Raw genomic sequence first — 21,596 nt, forward strand, 5'->3', positions numbered from 1 at the left:
TGTTCTGATAAGGAAGTAATAACCAAAATGGTGATGTTGCATGTGCTTAGATCTTTCAAGAATCCACAAAGAGAGTGCCTGGCAGTACAGATAAGGCACTGAGAGGAGGCCCCAGGGTTGCCCAAGGGGGCCCCATCCTAGGCTGAAAGAATACCATTTCCCAGCCTTTAAGACCCTGGGGGTCTTGACCATGTCTCACCACTGCTGCAATCGGACGCACTGGTCCCCGTGCCTCAGTCCCATGTGCCTTGATAACCCATGACTGGTCTTCTCAAGAACTTACCTAAACCTTACTTGGACCTGTTTTGTTCAACTGTTTGTTGACCATGTTTTGTTCAGCATGCTGTCAGCTGTACGACCATGTAATCTACCATCCAATAGAGTACTGTATTGAACGTGAAAGGGGGTGCTGTCAATAATTACCCCAGGACGACAGTGGAAACTGAGACTGTCCTGGATATATTGGGACATATGGCCACCATAGTTTTCAGCCATGTAAAGTAATAGAGTCTCTCTTTTTTCCTTGAAGTTTCCCTTTTTATGCCTCTGAGTGTGCTCCTTCTTTAAAAAATAAATAAATAAATAAATAAAATTCCAGAATCTGGTGAACAAACATATGTTCATATCATTTACTCTATTCAAGATTTGACAGACTCGAATCATATTGATTCTCAACATGTGTCTTTCCACCCTGGAGCCCTAATCGTTTTAGTCTGTTTTCACATCACTCCTCCTCAGCCACTGGGTGATTTTTCCCAGCTCCTTCTCCAGACCTCCAGGTCTGTGATCACTTTTTTAGGTGCAGTGAAGTTCTGTTCCTAATGTACATGCTAATGCGGGTCCAGTGGTTTGTGAATTCTTCTGTCCGTGGGACCCATGGATCCCATCGTTCTCCCTGGGGGTGATTTTCAAAAGAGATTGACTTGTACTCTGTGGAAATAAACCTACCCTGGAGAGCCACAGTTTTAGCCAAGTTGTTCTCTCCGCTGTTTCGTTTGTTATGTAATCCTGCAAAAGTGATAAATTAAGATGTCATACTAGATGTTCTCCGTAATTAGTCTGTTATTGCTGCATTACAAACCCATCTAAAATGCAGGGACTTCAACAACCAATTATTGTTCACCACGTTGCAAAGGCATGGCCAGAATAGATTGATGTAAACTACACTTGGTTGAGCTTAACTGGGCTTTCTAGTGAATCTGCCAGGCCTCTGGGTAGGTAAGCTCATTTAGAACAGGCTCTTCTCAAGGTGAAGGCAAACATTCAGGAAAGAAAACCTAACAGCACAAGAACATTTAACGTTTCTGACGCATCATGTCTGCTAACATCCTATTGGCCAAATCTCGTTAGATAGCCAAACTCAAAATCAGGGGAGGGAGCACACTCTGTGGTGAGGCCAAAGCAAGTCACTTGGCCAAGACTGACACTGATGGGGCAGGGACGTGGCACGTATCTTTCAATAATAAGCAACTCTACCTCTTTAAGATCCCTTTTAGCTTGGTCTTTACTTACTTTTTTTTTTTTTTAAGTGCATTGCTTCTTGCTTTAAGCATGATAGATATTCAATAAAGGCTAGGGGACTGACCCGTTTACCTTTCTCTTACTCTGGTGCTGTTCCATGGCTTTTTAAAAGTTCTCAGTCCAGGTCTAATAGTGTCATTCTGTGGCTGACTTGCCAGTGACCTTGGGGACTGTCCCATACATTTCTGAGACATAGCATTGATTCAGAATGACAGTAGCTTCCCTGGAAGTAGGAAAAGGCCTCCCGCAGTTTGAATTCTAGGAATCACTTCCCTTGAGCACTTCTTGTGCAGATTTCCAGAGAAGAGCACTTGGGTGTTTTAACATAATTTTAAAATGTCAGATAAAGAGTTTATAACTAGTGGGTGGTGTGGTGTGCATGTCCGTATATGAGAGAGAGAGGAAGAGAGAGAGAGGGAATTAGTTTCCTTGACAAGATATCCAATCAACCCCACCCCCCAACTTTAAGTTAACACTATTTATCCTTTTCATTTCAAGAAAACTTAAAGAGAATGACTTCAAATTGTAGAGATCGAAATCGTAGTATCGTCTCTACTCTTTGTTCCCACCTCTGGTAAAAAGGGGAAGAAAGAAAGGTGATGGCATACTTTCTTCCTACAAAGCTATCAACCTTTTCTGCTTTAGAAAAAAAAGACGAGTCATAAAATGCTAACTTGTTGTTAAACATGTCCCTTCCTGGATTTGGAGGCAATACAGTGGTGGGCAAGGTCCTGACTGAGCTCTGTAATCCGGATGAGACTCCGTGTGCTCACCTTTTACAACAAAAGGGATGAACTAGCCCTATATTTAAGGTCCATTCTAGCCCTAAAAATGATCTTGTGACTGCTTAAGTTTTAGCAAAATAATTTCCCTGGTTGGGAATGTCGAGGATGAACTATGTTCAATGAAAGATCCTTCCTTTATACAGGGATTTGGTTTAAGTTATATTAATTTTTAGACTACCTTTAGTTTTTAAGCAGATATTATCAAGACCAGATTGGTCCTCTTAAAAATTGGAATGATAGCCTGATTCACCATTTGACAAAGGAAACCCCACACTGTTGACACCAAATAGAGACGCACTATGTCATTAGATGGCAGGATAGTACTATATGTTGGAAGGAACATGGCAGAGAGGACGTCCTCTCTGCTCTGGAATTGAACACCAAATATGGGGATTATTATGCTTATTACGTGGTTGTTATCATAGCAACTCAGTCAGAGAACGGGTCCCCAAACTGAAGATGGGCTCCTTATCTACTTTCCCTCCCACTCACTGCCATGGGGAAGATACTGCTAGAGAAGCTTTCTGCCAAGAAGGGCTGACAACATCACTGTTTATTATCACCACCAACACCACCACCACCAAGAACAAAATGTCTTTACCAAGTATCTAATTATGTAGACTGCTTTGCCATACTCTGTGCAGATAAAACTACACATGTAGTCTCTGCCTTCTTTGAACTTGAAGATAAAGCAGATGGACTGGCATGCATACCTATATAGCTCTTATTCACAAAACTTGATTAGAATTCTTTTGAATTGCACAGAGTTGACAACATAATAGGAAGAGAGCGAGGCTTTACTGCTTTAGATAACCTTGAGTCAATTAATGGTTACTGGTTATCTTCTTCAGTCTGAGCATGAGCCCCAAGTTGGATTTATATTCCTTCCCAACTCCTAAAAGAATGGTATCAACATAATCCCCATACATTTGTGATTGGATATAAACAGGATGGAGATTATTTTCCCTTCTAATTTGTAACTGACTTTATAATCCAGTGGATGACAGCCTTTATTATGCTATTACTATTAATTACTTATACTTACAGCACCTTAAGTTCAGCTCATTTGCAACTCCTAAAGGCTCCTATCTAAAGCTTCTTATCCCTCATACCATCCCTCTTGTAAATAATAGTACTGTCACTTTTCTTTTAGTTAGCCTCATCCCCATTTCTTCTTGCCCTCACATCACTTTGATCTTGATTTCTGGTATAAACTTAGCTCCCCTTTGGATTTTCATGCTTCTTGGCATCCATCACCTATGCCCCTCCATTTGATTAGTGGCCCCTCATTCTTGTATCCCTTTATCAAGCTAGATTTGTTAAATGATCTCATATATTCTCATTAGAACATTAAGTTTTAAGTAGGCAGGCATGCGCATTGTACATAACTCATAAAGTACAAACAAGTATACAGAAAAAAGTAAAACTGACTCCCACCTTGGACCCTTAGCCACTCCTCAGAAGCAACCTCTGTTATCAATTTCTTAATACCCAGATGGATAATATATGATTGATGTTGTTCTTTATCTTGCTTTTTTCATTAATGATATTTGTGAAATTGTCCCATTTTAATACATTCATTCTTGTTAAATGCTATTCTATTTTTTAAGGATTCCATTGTACGGATGTATCCTAATTTTAAAAACAAGTTCTCTGTTGATGAATACCTTTTGTTCTTATAAACAATACTGCAGGTAATATTCTTGTATATACACCATTGCTGTCTTGTGTAAGTATGTCTGTAGGATAAATTCCTAGAACAAATTATTAGATCAAAGATTATCTACATTTAAAAAAAATAAGTTTATTCTCTTTTTTTTAAGTTTATTTATTTATTTTGAGAGAGATAGAGATAGCACGAGTTGGGGAAGGCAGAGAGAGAGGAGAGAGGAGAGAGGAGAGAGGAGAGAGGAGAGAGGAGAGAGGAGAGAGGAGAGAGGAGAGAGGAGAGAGGAGAGAGGAGAGAGAGAGAGAGAGAGAGAGAATCCCAAGCAGGCTCCATGCTGCCAGTGTAGAGCCCTGATGGAGGGTTCAGATGCTTGAAGCCACGAGATCATGACCTGAGCCCAAACCAACAGTCAGACCCTCAACAGACTGAGCCACACAGGTGCCCCAGAGATCATCTACATTTTTAAATTTTATTTTAAATTGCTCTGTCCAGGAGTTGTATCAATTTACATTCTCATAGATAAGAGTATGAGAACACCTGGTTCTCTCATGTGATTACCATTAAATATGGTGTTCATGATTTTATATCTTTATCATGTGATGGTAGTTTTGATTTCTGTTTTCCTAATTATGAGCAAGCCTCAATATCTTTTCATATGTTTAAAATCCATTGTATTTTGTTTTCTATAGAATTCTTTGCTACCTTTCTATCAGGTTAGAGATTTCTCCCTATTTATTTGTAGAAGCTCTTTATATATTAAAGAAAATAGCCCTTTATTTCAAATATTTCCTCCTTTATATTAACTTTGTTTATTGTGCATTTTTGCAATCGGAAAACATTTTTTTATTCTTCAATTTAATCAATTTTTATGATATCTACATTTTGTATCTTACTCAGACATATTTTTTTAACTTCTACTTTTCTAGTGTTTTTTATTTTAATTTAAAAAATTTAGATATTTAAGGGGCACCTGGGTGGCTCAGTCGGTTGAGTGTCCAACTCTTGGTTTTGGCTCAGGTCATAATCTCACGGTTTGTGAGTTCGAGCCCCGTGTCAGGCTTTGCACAGCTAGCGCTTGGGATTCTCTCTCTCTCTCCCTCTCTCTGCCCCTCCGCTGCTCACACACACACACACTCTCTCTCTCTCAAAATAAATAAACTTAAAAATTTTTAGTTATTTAGTACATCAGGCATTTATTTAAGGGGAAGGACAGGAGTAGGCATTCACCTTTATTTTTTTTTGGATGGTCGTGTTCCATCTGGAAATTCATTTTTTTTCCAACTGAAATGAATGTCATTTTTATCATTTATTAGCTCTCATATATATATTTCTGACTTCTGTGCTCCATTCTGCCTGATCACTTGCCGTGCTACATCAAATAACCTCGTTTGGATATCATGCATGTAGCACCTTGTGGTACCTAGCAGCAGTAGAGTGTTCTAAGAGCATCTTTGCAAGTCTCAGACTCTGAAGCAATCCACCTCTCAGGGAACCTTGGGTCCCTGGACTGAAAAAAAAATCAATTTAGCAAGCAAATAAGACTTTGGATAAAAAGACTTGGCACTTAGATAGAAGGTTCATGCCCACAGGAGATCAAGGTGTCTCATATGTGTCTAACTTGGAGGTTTTTAGCAGTGTTTTCATTTAATTAGCCAACACACATGAACTAATAGCACCTTGTCACCAGGCAGTAAAGAAGTTGAGAACTTTAGGATACATATGGAAAAGCAATGAAAACAATAAGGTCATTTCAATATTTTTTTAAGCTCAGATCCCATTGCGCCATCCATTAGAAGAGTGTGTGCTTCGGAAGTGAGTGCCATCTAAAAACTTCTCGCCATCATGCTTGTATACTATTTAGGTGCGGCTGAAAGGGCAGAGCCGAGATGGTTTGCTTTAATTCAGTCATATGGCTGGGTCATCAACGTGTGGGACATTTGCTGGCCCACTCCCCTAGATCAGAGTTAGAGGGCTCTGAAAGACTCAGCCCTCTTGCACCCTTGTGCCTCCCGGTTGGTCTCTAAGAAGACACAAGACACTTGAACACACTGGGCTTGAAAATGTGGCAGAGGATGGGGTGGGTGGAAACTATTGCTCTGTTCAAGAAAATACAAGCATTCAGACTCACACTGGGCAAGTGATATGGGGCGATTGTTCTCATTTTTAAGCTGGACTGAGCTCAATAGAATCATAGATGGTGAAGAATGGCAGGACTCAGGTGGGAAAGAAGGCACAGTTGCAGAAAAGCCGTGTAGGTGCTGATGCACAGGGGTCAAACACAGAAGTTTCTGCCACTGATTTGGAGTGTGTGCCTCACAATGAGACTCATTTAGGTGTTTGACCTAAAAATGTGACTCCATTTTAAGAGGAATCGATGAGAATGAAGACTACAATGACCACCGAGAAAACACGGTATCCCTGAAGCCCTGGAATTAAGCACAGAAATCCTAAACTATATTTACATTTCTGGCCATGAGGCCAGACTAGGGGGCAAAATTTGGGTCTCCTAGCTTGGTAAAAGTTGAGTCTTTCACAAAAGTGTGGAAAAAAAAAGCTTAGAATCACCACTTCCAAGCAAGATGAGTCTGAAAGCAAAATTAATACGAGACCCAATGATCTGTATGCAGTAACTATTGGCCATCATTCAGTGAGTTAAATATCCATATTCTCACTGATCACAATAGATTAATCGCTAACACTCAGCCTGTAAGGGCCCACTTTTAAATGAGCAATTACACTGGTATTGCATTTTGGGGGGGAGTGCATTATTTTATAAAAATGAATACCCTGGTATAATTGGCTGGGTTTTTTTTTTTTTCTAGGAGACTTCTAAGAAAAGGAAGAAAATTGTCTGTAGGAAAATATGTGACAATTATCACCACCTGAAACTTGTAGCCCAATAGGTAGAATTATCAAAGGAACAATTGTCCTAAGATAACTAGGCAATCTGGACTAGGACAGAAGAGGGGTGCCTGGGTGGTTCAGTTGGTTAAGCGTCCAACTCCTGATTTTGTCTCAGGTTATGATCTCACGGTACATGGGTTGAAATTCTCTCTTTCCCTCTCTCCCTCTGAAAATAAATAAACTTAAAAAAAAAGAGGAAAAGGACAGAAGAATTCTATTAGCATCGCACTACTCTTGAATAACCTTGAATAGACTCTTCACCTCTCCTATCCCTATCTTGGTCTTTTGTTAGACCGAATGGTGAATTACTACAAAGTTTCCGTTCTTCCTTGTGGTTTAAGATCACCTTTTATTTTAGTCTTCATCCAAAGACCCTTCTAAAGTTTACCCATTTATTTCTGGACTTGTAATCTCTTCTTTAAAAAATTTTTTTTAATATTTATTTATTTTTGGGAGACAGACACAGTGCAAGCAGGGGAGGGGCAGAGAGAGAGAGAGAGGGAGACACAGAATCTGAAGCAGGCTCCAGGCTCTGAGCTGTCAGCACAGAGCCTGATGTGGGGCTCGAACCCACGAAGCGTGGAATCATGACCTGGGCCAAAGTTGGACACTTAATTGACTGAGCCATCCAGGTGCCTCTTGGACTTGTAATCTCTTCTTTTACCCACTATTTCACACCACTTCCTTTCCCCTGTTCTTATTCAATGACCACCTGTAGGTGGTGGTTGCTGTAGGACTACCACTGTCCACATCTTTGTGACCTACACTCCTAAAGATCAAGAGCCTATGTTAATTCCTCTTCCTTGGGTGGAAAAAACATCAAACAGAGCATGCCAACTTACAATAGAAAATGGGAGTTCAAATGCCCCCTCGACTCTCCTATCTGCCACTGGTTAGCTTAATGGATTTAGGCCATTCTCCCCGCTTCTCAAAGCCCCAGTTTTCTCAAAATAAAATGAGGGATGTGGACTTCAACACTTTGTTTAATTATGAGCCTCAGTGAATTATATATTTTACATTGTGGTCCAGGACACACACACACACACACACACACACACACACACCTGAAATAAAAGTCTTACAAAAGAATATCTAATTTACTGTAAGATCCACATTGAACTATTCTATTATTTCATGAAAAAAAATTCAAGGTGGTCACAACTCTCTAAATCGGTTTTATAACCACTAGTAAGTCAAGATGAGCAATTTGAAAAGCAAAGGGCCAGATGATGCCTGAAGCCCTTTGCTTGATGGCTCAACCCCAAGAGTCTGCAATTGAAAACTTTTTTTTAAATGTAATGTTTATTTATTTTTGAGAGAGAGAGAGAGAGAGAGAGAGAGAGCAAGCTGGGGAGGGCAGAGAGAGAGGAAGACACAGAATCTATGAAGCAGGCTCCAGGCTCTGAGCTGTCTGCACAGAGCCCGACATGGGGCTCAAACTCATGAATCACGAGATCATGACCTGAGCTGAAGTCGGATGCTTCACTGACTGAGCCACCCAGGTGCCCCAGTGATTGAACATTTATATAAACCCCTGTTTTTGTGGTGGTTTAAGACTCTGGGAAATCTCTGACCAGATCGGCAGCTGAAGTAGAATGTAAGCCGAAACCGTTCCTCTGGAAACGGGGCTCCGGTCCCTGACTGTAGAACCAGGGCCAGCACTGGCTGCCCAAGAGCACCTTCCTTCTTTAAAATCACAAGTTCAGGCATTGTTAAAATTACTTCCCAGTCTTAACACAGAATCTTTCAAGCTAAAAAAGCTTAACAATATATCGGTTGACAATTTAAAACATCTCTCGTGAAGATTTTTGCACTGAGGATAAACACCTAAGTAATTTATGCAAAAATCCTGTCTCAGCTTGTTATGGCCATCATTGCTTACTTCTAGTGGATAGGGCAGCAGAGGGAATGGCCTAGAAACTGGAAGTGGCCCCATTCACTGGGGTGTCCAGGTATGGAAAACTGACCAGGCTGTTGGTGTTGATAGCAGGGTCCAGCTGATGAGCAAAGCACCATGTTTAAAGGGCAAGAAATCAGCAGTTCCCCATTCTAGTGAACACTGGCCATCGTGGACAGTTCAGGAGAACGCTGCCCACAGAGAAGGTGTCAGTTGGACAGTAATCAGGCCAGCAAGCAGGAGTCAAGAAGGCCTGTCAGTGGACAGTAGGGCCCAATGAGGGGGTGTTCTGGGAGTCTGGCAGGAGGCATGCAGCAGCTCAGGGGGAGAGGCGTGGGGACAAGTCATGTACAGGCACTCAGTCCTAAGACTGGGAGCATGATGTGAGGCCCAGGATGCAGAAACCAGACCCAACCCTGTTATCAGCTGGGGACAAAAGATCTATCCTGGCTGGAACAGATCAAGGTTGAGGATGCTGGGGGTTGTTCCACTTCAGGGGACAGGCTGGACTGCAGGTGGGGAATGAGCACTTGACTGGGGAGAGTGCAGGGTCTCAGAGGCAGGGAAGTCAGCCTTAGATTTTCAGTTTCACATTCCTTGACATATATTTCCAAAATCTACCACTATAGCAGGTTTAAGGTAGAAGGGAGCTCATTCTCCATCAGTGAAAATCCAATATGGCATCAACAACTTCTTTACCCCCCTGATAACGGCCCTGCACAAATGCGTCCCCAAAGAACAGAACATCTCAGATTGAAATTGCATAAAACCTCGATTCCAAGCTGATATTTTCAAATAATAAATTCCATATTTAATTGAATTGTACCTGCAACAAATCCAAGTTGTTCAACCCAAAATGCAAAATAGAATTATGTAACCTACCATGAATCACTGTGGCATTTGCCAAGGCACTCTCCCATCTGGAAGCAGGTCCAGATAGCACATGGCATTACGCATACCTCTTCTGTCAAGAACTGTTTTGCACAGATAATCTCAAAAATTGCACACACTTACCCAATTCTTATGGCTCGCAACCCTAATTAATTGAGAATGCAAATAGCATTCCTATTCTGTCCAAAAAGAAGAGTGACAACCCATCTTTGATTTCAAGATTTGAAAGAAGTTATTACTCAATACAAAGGAGCAACTAATTCCCGATTCACACAGAACTTAAAGTTCCTCTTTATCATTATTTTGGGAGCAGAGAAACTTTTTTCAAGTTCTTGGAACACTTGAATGATTAAAAAAAAAAACACAACAGTTTTAAATCTTGTTACTCACGTAGGGCAAAAGGCAAAGGCATCTAAATAACTAATAAGTCTAGATACATACTACAAACTTTCACACAAACAAAAATCACATATCATCACACACATATGAAATTCTACTAAATTTTGAACTATCAGATTTTGTCTTTAAAATGGACCATACTCTTTTTTCTTCCACGGGACTCTTAAAATCTTTTAGAGTTTGGGTTATTTACTATGCATTCCGATTATTCCTGGTCAGTCTTATGTGTAACACTTCCACAGCTGTGCACACGAAGTAATTCCTAGCAAGGGACTTCCAGGTTTTATGATGCCTGCATGCCTGGGGCACACCATAGCAACTTAATTACTAAAATAGGTTCCCTGATTATTGTTTGCATCTCAAGACCATGCCCCTAACAGCTTCTCCCCCATCACACCCCAAAACTGCAAGAATTTTGCAACCTATTATACAAAGTTTTCCACTCTGAGTAAGGCTCTGGGTGTATTGGCCTATTTACAAAGGCCTGACTCTCTGGCATGTTCTTCGGGCTCCCCACATTAACCACTAAGGAGGCACTGTTAGCAGATGATGCTATTTTTGCCTCTGTTTAAAGAGGAACTTATAACCTTTGCCCTGGGCCTTTGGCTGGTGGATGGCCCATTACCACGTGTTAGGTGGACGTGGTGAGTGTGGTCTTTTGTGTTACAACACTTGCCAGCACTGCCTGATACTACTCGGGCCATAGAGGAAGTGGGCATACAAGTATTGATCAAGACTACAGCCTTTCCCAACAGGACCCTTGGGGAAGGAAAGCCAGGTCCTCTCGGGGTCACCCTCCTCCATCTCCTCCATTGCTAATGCAGTGCCCGGTGTATATCAACCACCAGAGAGGCCATCGTTGAGTGGACCTTCCACTGTCCTTTGAAGGGCGTCTGTAACTGTCCAAGTTCTCTTCTCTGATTCACTGCCAGACCACAGGTTTTGTCTTATGACTGACATGGCCACTGGATTTTTCCCAAAGACTCCAGCCTAAAGATTCTTAACTGCTTCCCCAAAGTCTTAGATGACTCTGGTAGAGTTTGGGTTCCTTGGACCATCCCAGTTCTTTGTCCTCCTTAGCCTGCGAGCCCACCATGATGCTTTATCTCCTGAATGGACACTTAGCATCCTGAGTTCTACCCTCCTCCACATCCGTACTTGTTAAGGAGTACCAGGCTTCAGTGTCTGAGACCCCACAACTGACACCCACAGAATAAAGATTCCATCTGACTCAACAGAAAGGGTCGTCATGCCTCCACATCCCACGGTTGTGGCATTAATGGGTCCCCTGATCCCTGGTCAGATCCAGGTACTGAGGATGGCATATGCATGAAGGACACTTGGATGGAGGGATTTTTTTATTTATTGTGCTAAAACACAACACAAAAGTCACCATCCTAATCATTTGTAAGTGTACAAGTCAGTGGCATTAAGTACATTCGCAACCATCGCACCACCCATCTCTAGATGGGTTCTAGATGAACCCTTTTCATCTTGAAAAACGAACTCTGTACCCATTAAACAACAATGCCTCATTCCCCACTTCCTCTAGCCCCTGACAACCACCATTCTACTTTCTGGCTTTATGATTTTGACAGACTTACTTCACTTAGCATAATGTCCTCAGGGTTCACCCATGTTGTAGCATGTGTTGGAATGCCCTTCCTTTTTAGGGCCAAATGATACTTTACTGTATGGACATTCACATTCTGTTCATCCATGCATCTGTCTGTGGGCACTGGGGTGGCTTCCACCTTTTGGCTGTTGTGAACAACACAGCTATGAACATGGGTGTACAACGTAGCTCTTCGAGACCTCACTTTCAATTCTTTCAGGGACATATGCAGAAGTAGAACTGCCGAATCACATGCTAATTCCTTTTTTAACTTTTTGAGGCACCACCATACTGTTTGCTGTAGTGACCGCACCATTTTCCATTTGGAGAACATCTTGTGGCAGCGCTTTATTATTCCCTTTAACCATGGCTAAGTGGCCATGACTTCTTGCCTTCAAACCTGGAGCGTGAACTCCTGAAGAGGTTTAAAGTTCTCCTTGTGCTCTGGAATCCAACTGGTCAATGTGAACCACACAATCCTCGTTGGAATGCATGGCCCCAGCCATCTTGCCCTGACTTCCTGTTGACTCTACGCCAGTGAGCACATTCTTTACCAGACTAGCCCTGTTATCAACAAATACTTGAACTGCACCATAAATTCAGTTCGTTTTAATAAATTCCCAGTAGTCCCTCCCGGAGCCCCTTCTCCCCTTATCTCACTCCCTGCCAAACCCTTTACAATTTATGCCTTTGCTTTTCAATTCTGCTTTCAGTTCCCTCCAAGTTTCCTCTTTCCCACCAGGTCATTGTGGCCTTTGTGTCTCATATAAATTTAGTCCTCTGTGTCTGGGACTCCTGTTGACTTCTACTTTCTCGTTCACAGGGCCACTTCTCCTCTCCTTGGCACTGGCCCCTCACTATCTGGGCTTTCTACCCGAACTAACTTGTCAAGATCGTGGCCTTGCAATGTGTAGCTTGTTATTTGCCCAGCTATGGCAGAGGCCTGTGTTCTGGCTTTGTGATTGTTTGCTACTTGAGGTGGCACACTGAAGTTCCCCTTTGTCCCCACAGTCTCTGCACCAAGTGTGCACTCACTGAGAGAGGCTGACTGGCTTCACAGCCATGCACGTCAAGGAGAGACGACAGGTGGCCCGTAGAGAGGAACACACACCCAGATGTAAAAACTTTGGAGAAAGTGTCAGGGTTTTGGCTGAGATAGAGAAAGGGAGAGTGCAGGCCGAGGATGTGCTAAGCAAATGTGATGTTTGGGGCACTGATGGGGAGCACAACCTTGACAGTGCAGGAGAGGAGACAGACCTAAGCCGTGGTGTTAAGGAAGTCGGTTACTTGAAGGAAGTTGTGTAGAGGTACAGAGTAGAGACAGAAGGCAAGGTGTGTGGGTGGGGGAGGGGTGGGCATGGAATGTACAAACAAACAAACAATCATTCTAATAGCCCAGGTGAGCCATAACAGTGATTTGGGTCATCAGAAATGTAAGGTCTAAAGGAGAAGGAAAATTTTATACAGAAAACGTCATGTAGCAGCAGAACTGAACAACTTGTCCATTCTAAGGAATAAGACACGAGTCCACATTAATCACCAAAGCTGGCTTTGAGTTTGGGAGACAAGATGGCTATTTCCCCCCTACAGAGGAGGGGGAGCATGGCCGAGGGAAAGACAATTCCACATTTGCCACAATTGGTCGGAGTTACGGGTGAGACAGGGGGTCCTGGGTGGCTTAGAAACAAAGCACCTTAAGGATCACCGAGTCATATTAGGAAGGCGACAGGAGGGTGTGGGTCCCAGAATGTGCTTGGAATCTGGAGTCTCCGGCCTCCCATCCTTTAACAATCTAATGTGCTCTTTCCCACAGAGCGTCCTTTGGACCATTTCCATGGACAATAATAATTGTTACATGGAAAATAAAAAGGGGGAGTTCCCCCTGGTCAAATGCTAGAAACACTAGGTTAGTCAAAGGAACACAGGTCTCTTTATTGTAGGACTTCTCAGAACCTTTCATGTAATAATGTGCTTGGAACATCTCCAAGTGAGAAATATAGTATGCAGGGTCTATTTGGCCACAGAACTTTTGTTTTGTTTTGTTTTCCAGAATACCTCTTGGGACTAGAATATAGAGAACAGGCTTTGAGAGAAAACACTGATCTAATAAATAGAAGCATTTTAATCCCAACGTATTCCACATAAAAAACAGCCATTGATAAGAATAGCTTACTTCACCATTGTGAATTACCTGTGTTGCAACGAGCAATTACTAATTACCTCCATTTCAAGGTTCTGTGTGTGTGTGTGTGTGTGTGTGTGTGTGTATGCGTGTGTGTGTGCATGTGTGTGTCCATTGTGAGACATCGTGGAGAACAGGAAACACACTGCCACATGTTTTGCATGTTTATTTATTCTCTTTTATCCTCATACCTTTCTCTCATTCCCTTTCTCTCTCCAACAGACAACCATACCATTGTCCTTAACACGTACATGTTCTTGCAAACTGTGTGTTTGCATGTATTTTCTTTAGCTAATACCAATGGTAGTGTCGTCATTCCACACTCTGGTTTTTTCACTTAGTGCTATGCTTTGCAGACTGTCATGTCACTGGGCTCCATAGAGTCTGTGGCTTGTAACCACTGCGTGTCCCTCCTCAGGGTGCCCCCACCCATCCTGCCCGTCCACTCTCCTGGAGGGGGGACACCCAATGGCCTCCAGCAAGCCATGCTGCAGTGAGCCTTTCACAGACGCTTTATGGAATTGCGTGCGCATTCTATGGGCATGTATCTTGCTTCTAGTACTGTAAGAGACATATATCTTTGTTCCCTGGGGCCACTTATGTAGTAAATATTAATCCATAACTGTTTTCTGGTGTTCTATCTGGATCTTGTCCTTTCAATACAGTATCTCACGTGACCACCTCAACAACGCTGCGGGTTTGGCTGGGCTGACTGCATTGTCCTCAATTTATATGGAAACATAAGGGACTTTATGACGAGAATAATACATGGTTAGCAAGAGATGTGTGCAGGGCTTTGCAGGTTTTGTTTTGTTTTTTCTTTTTTTCTTTTTCTTTTTTTAATATGAAATTTATTGTCAAGTTGGGTTTCCATACAACACCCAGCGCTCATCCCAACAGGTGCCCTCCTCAATACCCATCACCCACCCTCCCCTCCCTCCCAGCCCCCATCAACCCTCAGTTTGTTCTCAGATTTTAGGAGTCTCTTATGTACTGGCTCCCTCCCTCTCTAACCTTTTTTTTTTCTCCCCCCCCCCCCCCATGGTCTTCTGTTAAGTTTCTCAGGATCCACATAAGAGTGTTTTTTCATTTCAAGCAGGCTCCATGCCCAATGTGGGGCTTGAGCTCACAACCCTGAGATCAAGAGTAGCGTGTTCCGCCGACTGAGCCAGCCAGGCACCCCTGGTTCTCTTTATTAATCCAAAGCCTCTTCTGTTCCAGGGTCCCTTATTATTGTTCCTCGGATGCTCTCATGCGTCAAACACTCCTGCCTTAGGACATTGCCCTTAATGATAGGTCACATCATTATTTGTTTATTGCCCTGTGCTCCTGCCAGCACACAAGCTCTGTGAGGACATGAAGTCCGTCTCTTCCCTGCTGGGATATTCCCAGTGCCCACAACAGTGCTGGACGCAGAAAAGGTGCTCAGGACGTGTTTGCCGAATGACTGGAGAAATCACCTCTGCCACCTCTGCACACATGCCTTTCAGGGCAAAACCTCAACAGGAAAGTCTTGTTATTTTGATGATTTTGGTGATTAGTATTATTTCTTTGGGACATAATGAAAGGAATTGGGGAAAGTCTCTCACTAAAATCAAGGTTTGGGGTGGAGGGGTCTAGTGGGGCTCCCCCCACTTAGATCATTCATCAGGCTCTTAGGGGAGCCCCTAACCCATGTCCCCTTCCGAGGGGCCAACCTTCTCCTAGCCTAACCCTTGGGTGTCTCCCCAGGGTGCCAGAAAGAATACTGGATTGGGAGCCAGATCTAGGTAGGTTCTGGTTATAGCTCAGGCATTCCCAGCCATGGGACTAGAACAAGTGACTTAACCATCATCCTCAACCCTGAAAAAGTACTTGAGTGCCTATTACTTCACAGGTCTGACATGAGAATCAAAGGAACTATCAGTGAAGCCTGCCCAGGGAGTGGGGTTGATTCCTCCACTCTTCAGCTCAGTCTTTGAAAGGTCTTCTTACACCAGCAGGCACCCTGTGATAATGCCAACTTCGGGGGCTGTTGGTCCCTAGCCAAGTGTAAGGCGAGTTTCACTCCTTTCTGCTGCGGGTCCTCAAGAAAGCTGGGCAGGACTGTCTCTAGCTTTTCCCGTCTGCCAGGGAATTCCTGTCCCCTTTCCTCCTCCTGGCCATAGCAAGTGTCCATGTGGTGCCCACCAGTCACCTTACCTCTGGGGACCTTTATTTTCCTAGCTATGAGATGGGGAGGTTGGGCTAGAACAATCATCCTTCTCTAAACCACTATGATCTGGGCTTTAATTTTCTTTTCCTGCCCCTGTTTTACCCCAGCTGTGTCTAAAATCCTTCTGCCTTTGAATTCTCCTTTCTTCAGAGCCACACACCTGCTCCGATACCTAGCCCAGGACCGCATGCCCCTCCCTGTTCCTGGGGCTCCTCCCCTACCTCATTGTCTTTCTAGAACTGACTCTAGCTTTTGTTAAGCCCTGCTATTCATATTCTAAGTCCACATGTCATTCGGAGAGGAGATTTTGCTACAGAGTCTCACACAAATAATATGCCCCGCACGTACTCTCTGCAACAGGACACACACCCACTGGAACACACACACACACACACACACAGCCCCCTCCAATGCCCAGGAATCTACATGCCTGGGCATAACTGTGTGGGCGCAAATATTCAGGGACAGCCAAATGACTATTTTAATGTTTCTTTGTCCCTGCGGTGCTATCTAACTATTTATTTAGTAGCTTGATGCTGTTTGCATCAACAACTTTGCCTTATAGGCTCCTCTTCACGTTTATGATTCTTACTGTGAAAAAAATTGCTTGCCTAACATCTGTTCTGAATTTGTTTTTTCTGTATTTCTATTTATCTATTCCCTACTGAATTAAATTTGCACCAAGGACAGTAACTTGGATTGGACTCTTCAGTGTCCTTCAGGATTTCTATACACTTCAAAACATCTCTTAATTACTCTTTTTTTTATTGTTATGAGCTAGACGTCTATACCCATACTCACACAGGCAGATTGGTTTGTAGCTTACCTCTGCCTGTCCCCCTCTGGGGAATAAGTTTTATTAACTGAATAAATTAAATGGGCGGGTATATTCAATAGTGTAGAGAGGTTTATCGTTATAGGTTTGTTTCAGATAATTTTCCCCCTTGCTGTCCAGTTCCCTTTTTTCACCATAGCTCTGTTCTGGAGAACGCTCGACTGTAGCTTGGCAGAGTCACAACTCACCAGGACTGGAAGGGCCACTTCATCTTATAGGTGAAGAAGCTGAGGATCAGGGGGAGAAATTAACTCCCTGCCCCAGAGCCAGAAACTCACGAAAAATGGAGCACTGCTTGAACCCGTGTCTCCTGGCTGCCAGGCCTGGGGTTGTCCTTTGGCAGTAGAGGCCTCGGGGTGGGACCCTGCCACCACGTTCATACCGCGCCATTGCCATGGACCTGGGCCCCTCAGGAGCACACATTTGCATGTTTTCCATGGGTGTGGTGGGGTTGGGTTAAGGACATGCAGGGCAGGGGGTGGGGCACGCAGGCAGGGAGGGTCATGGGCAGGGCCGTCTCTCATGGACTTCTCTGGGGGTGCTGTGGTTGCCTGGCCTTTTCCAAGCTGGCTTGTGTGAACTCAGCAGAGTCCTCACTAACCCCACACTGTCACCACTAGAAACCCACGTCAGCATCGACAAAGCATATTCTTGGCAGTAGCCAAGAAGGTCCTGAAAGAAGGGTGGTGAGACCTGTTTTCTACCTGCTACCTGGGAAATCTACCAGGTGTAGGGACTGGACCCCCAAGACTCAAGGGCCCAAAGTCCAAATGCAATGCTGTCTCTGCCATCTGTTCTTGGCTCATCCTGGGAGGAATGTTCCCTTCTACCCTCTTTATGACTTTTCCAACACTCTTTTCAGCATCTGTGTCCATGTCGTCCAGTGGCACAAAGACAGAGGGGACATTTCTCCCCTTATCTGGAAGAAGTCACTGCTGGCTCCACCCCAGGCATCGTCTACTCAACAGATATTTTGGTCTTGGTTATATGTATAGATAGCACTGAGCTGACGGCCCTGGGGAGACCATCCCTCCCTTCCAAAAAAAAAAAAAAAAAAAAAAAAAGTACCACTTGTTCCTTGTTTCCTGAAGAAATTTGGCATCTGATTTAGAAGAAAAACACAGACAAGGGCCAAGTTACACCAACATGCCAGGTAGTAAATGACTGAATACATGATTAAACAGACAAGCTGAAGCCATGAATTGGGTAGAATCATGGACCGGTGAAGGCAGAGAAGGCTTCGAGGAGCAGGTGGTACTTGAGCTTGGTCTTGAGGGATGATAGCAGGGAGATGAGGAGGAAGAGGGAAGAGTATTCCACCCAGGAGGAACAGTCAGAGAAAGGCCTTGGGGTGGGAATGGTTGGAGCAAGAGAAGCTGACATCTGGACGTGGGGACAAAGGTAGATCAGCTTGGTCCACGTTGACCCGTGGTCCTGAAGGGAGACTGGAGGCTCTCTGGTGACTACATGCTCATTGGCTGGACAGGTCCTTTCCCAAAGGGGGAATCTGAGCAGCTCATCTTGGTGCCACCATGTAATGGAAACTTTGATTCAAATGAAATCTGGCAGAGCCATGGAGTTGCAGTGCGGAGGTGATGTAAGGGTTCTGCGTGCTCAGCTGCCCCCCAGGGGACTGTGCACAGCCAGAACCGAGATCACCAGTGCTGGCCACGAAGGCAGACACACAGGTGAGGAAGCCAGCAGAGCGGCCCTGCAGGTGGATGCCTCCTCCATAGTGGTGGAAGATAAATAGCAAGGGTGGGCCACAGATTTTAGAAGGAACAGGAACCAGGTGGCTTTTGGAATGCCGGATAAAGGTGAGGAAAGAGAAACAAGGTTCTGGAGTTTCAAGTCTGGCTTCAGATCAGCCTGGAGCAGGAGTTGGAAAAGTCAGCAGGATACCAAGTGATTTCCCAGAACTAGAAAGGCAGATTCAGGACCATCCCTCCATTTATTATGATGTGTGAGGTGCCCTGCTAGCTTCTCGGGGATGCAAGGAAAAAAAAAAGGATAGGGCTTTGTCCTCAAAGAATTCATAGTAGTAAGGAGACCATCAACAAATAAAACAGAATGAGATGCAAATCAATGGAGGGGTGGACCAGGTGCTGTGGAAACTGCAAGGAGTCAGGGGTCTGAGAAGGCTCCACAGCAGAGGGGACAGGTGGCCTGACTAATCACAGAGGGTTTTCCAAACTAACAAGATGGAGACAAGACATCAGAGGGAAAATTGGGTGCGTAAGATGGGGCCTGGAGACATACTGCGAATTTGGGGAACCACAGATAACCTTTTTCATAGCAACTGTATGTGGCTGCGGTTCCCAAACCATGTGCTAAGGCAACCCAGGGTGCCACAGTGAATTTATAGGGGCTTCCTGGGATATTTTAATATTCATGGGGAACACAGTGACATCTGTTGGTCACTGTGAGAAGCACCTTCAATTTATGTGTATTCCTTTTTCCAAAGTCCACTGTTAGAACACAAATAATCATTGAGTTGTTTGGACGTGATTTGCTTAAAAATGAGACTCTTGGGTACTTCCTTTGGCCTTGGGGGACTATGAAAAGCTACTGCTATGAGTCCCTAAGGGTGCCATGAATTGAGAAAGTTTGGGAACCTTGGTGGAAGGGGAACAGGGCAGGGAGAGAGGTTACGAGCTCCTGCAGGGAGCCCTCATGACAGGCCCAGAAGCTTAGACTTGTTACTTCAAACAATGGAGAAACATTAGAAGTTTATCAGGTGTGGGACAACATAGTCAGCTTCTATTTTCAAAGGTAGTTTTGGCCTTGAGGGGGGAGTTGGTTTGGAGGCACAGCCAACTGGGGGCTACTGCAGAGGTCCTAGTAAGAAAGACGGTGCCTCAACCTCGCAGCATTAGAGTTTGGGACTAATACACATGCTCTGTTAACATTACGGAACTCCTACGGCTTGCCCAAAACTGTAGTCAGTGTTAGACACCAGAGAGAAAAAAAGGTAAGATCTCTTTGTGTAAAGCACTCACAATCAAGTGGAAAGACAGCCAAAAAAACCCATCTCACTACAATTAGTGGAGAACCATTAGCAGTTCACCAGGCAGGAAACTGAGAAGGAGCGCTGTTCCAGGAAAGCAGGGAACAGCATGTGCAAAGGTGTGGAGGTGAGAGATGATGGAGGGTTTCAGTGAATCGGGATTATCAGTAGCGGATCTTGGGGTTATGGGGAATATGGAGGGACAAGGCTGAAGAACAAGGCAGGGGCCAGATTGTGAGAGCTGAAGACTCCTAAAGCCCTTGATGATGACCAACCATTGAAGGGTTTTCAGGAAAGGACTGGTACAATTGGATTTGCGGTTTACAAAGTCCTAGATGGATAACTGAGTCAGAGCCATGTGTAGATGAGCAGCAGGTGGGGAGATAAGCCAGAATGGTGGAGACATAAGTCTCTCAGTGGGAGATCCAAAGTCCGGCCAGGAAGTGAGAGACCAGAGACTCTACCAGTAGGAAAAGGGCAGGAGGAAGGAGCTGAGCAGGCCCCAGACCCCGCTGAAGAGGGGCAGGGCTGATAAAGGGCCAATTCAGGCCACAGGCTCTGTTGGGTCTGAGGTCAGGTCAGCCCGAAGGCGTGAGCACCCTGAGGCTTTCTGGCGCAGGTGACCCACTCCTTGCTCCCAGTGATTCCAGACTCCATGGGCCTGTGACTCTGTCACCGCTCCTCTAGAAAAGTATCCCTGGCAGCTTGAGTCTGCTCTGCCTCTGCTAACACAGGCCTCCTCAGCTCTAATGACAGGATGCCTCAGTGAGCTGAGCAGGGACAGACCTCCAGGACTCCTAGGGCCATTCTTCCTTCTAGCACTGTGCCAGCTGCCCCGCCCAGGGGAGCCCCTAGGAAAGCCAAATGCCCTAGTACTCCTGGACCTCCACTTAGCCTTTCCAAGAACTTTCTGGAAGCTGAGAGTCTGAGACTCTCACAACTGTGCCTGCCCGAAGTCTATGCCCCCTCTCTGCACTGAGCTCCCTCCACTTCCAGACCAGAGGTCAGACTTAAGGCCAGGACAGCAGTTATCCTTTCAGCATCCTCAACCTGCTGGGAAATCACACTGTCATCAAGGCAAGGATTTATCAGAGGCTTGATGTTTAGCAGCTGCTAGAGTCACTGAAGGCCCTCATCCGTTCTTCAGTCTCTACCTGGAAACCAGGAGTCTCTGGTGGAGCATTCAGATTCCTTCTGAGGACTTTGGGGGGAGGGAGGTCAGCAAGTCGCCTGATCTCCCCAGGGGCAGCCCCCATCCAGCCTCTTCATCTTCTACAAAGTGGCTCTAGCAGGGTGCGGCATGCCCTCTGGGACCCACAGGGGCCCCGTGTTTCTGATGGAGAGGTTATCATGACCAGCATTTACCTAAAATGTGGTACTGCAGACAAAGCATTCTCCTATTTCTCATCTGACCCTCATAACAGCCTCTTTCATTAAAGAAACTGGTGCAGGAAAGTTGCAGTTTACTCGAGGTGACACAGCTGTTAAATCACAGGGCAGGGCCTTGAACCCAAGCCCCAACAGCTGCACCACTGCCGACCCCCACCTTGACTCTTGAAAGACGATCCAGTGAGAAACCCATTTTTTTTTCCTTCTGTCTTTTTCTTAATACAAAAGTTACAGGCGCTCATTATAAAATACTGGGATGTTAAAGAAATACACAATGACAAGTACAAGTCTCCCGTAATTTCCTGCTC

The 21,596-nt window shown here is 44.5% G+C and overlaps 1 protein-coding gene across 1 annotated transcript in view; it reads left to right on the forward strand.

Annotated features, from left to right (window-relative positions):
• TBXAS1 (thromboxane A synthase 1) overlaps positions 1–21,596 on the forward strand; it is a 153,548-nt gene that overhangs the window by 38,619 nt on the left and 93,333 nt on the right. The window lies entirely within an intron of this gene.

The sequence above is a fragment of the Panthera leo genome, chromosome A2 (genome assembly GCF_018350215.1).
Source record: "Panthera leo isolate Ple1 chromosome A2, P.leo_Ple1_pat1.1, whole genome shotgun sequence".
Taxonomy (NCBI): Eukaryota; Metazoa; Chordata; class Mammalia; order Carnivora; family Felidae; genus Panthera; species Panthera leo.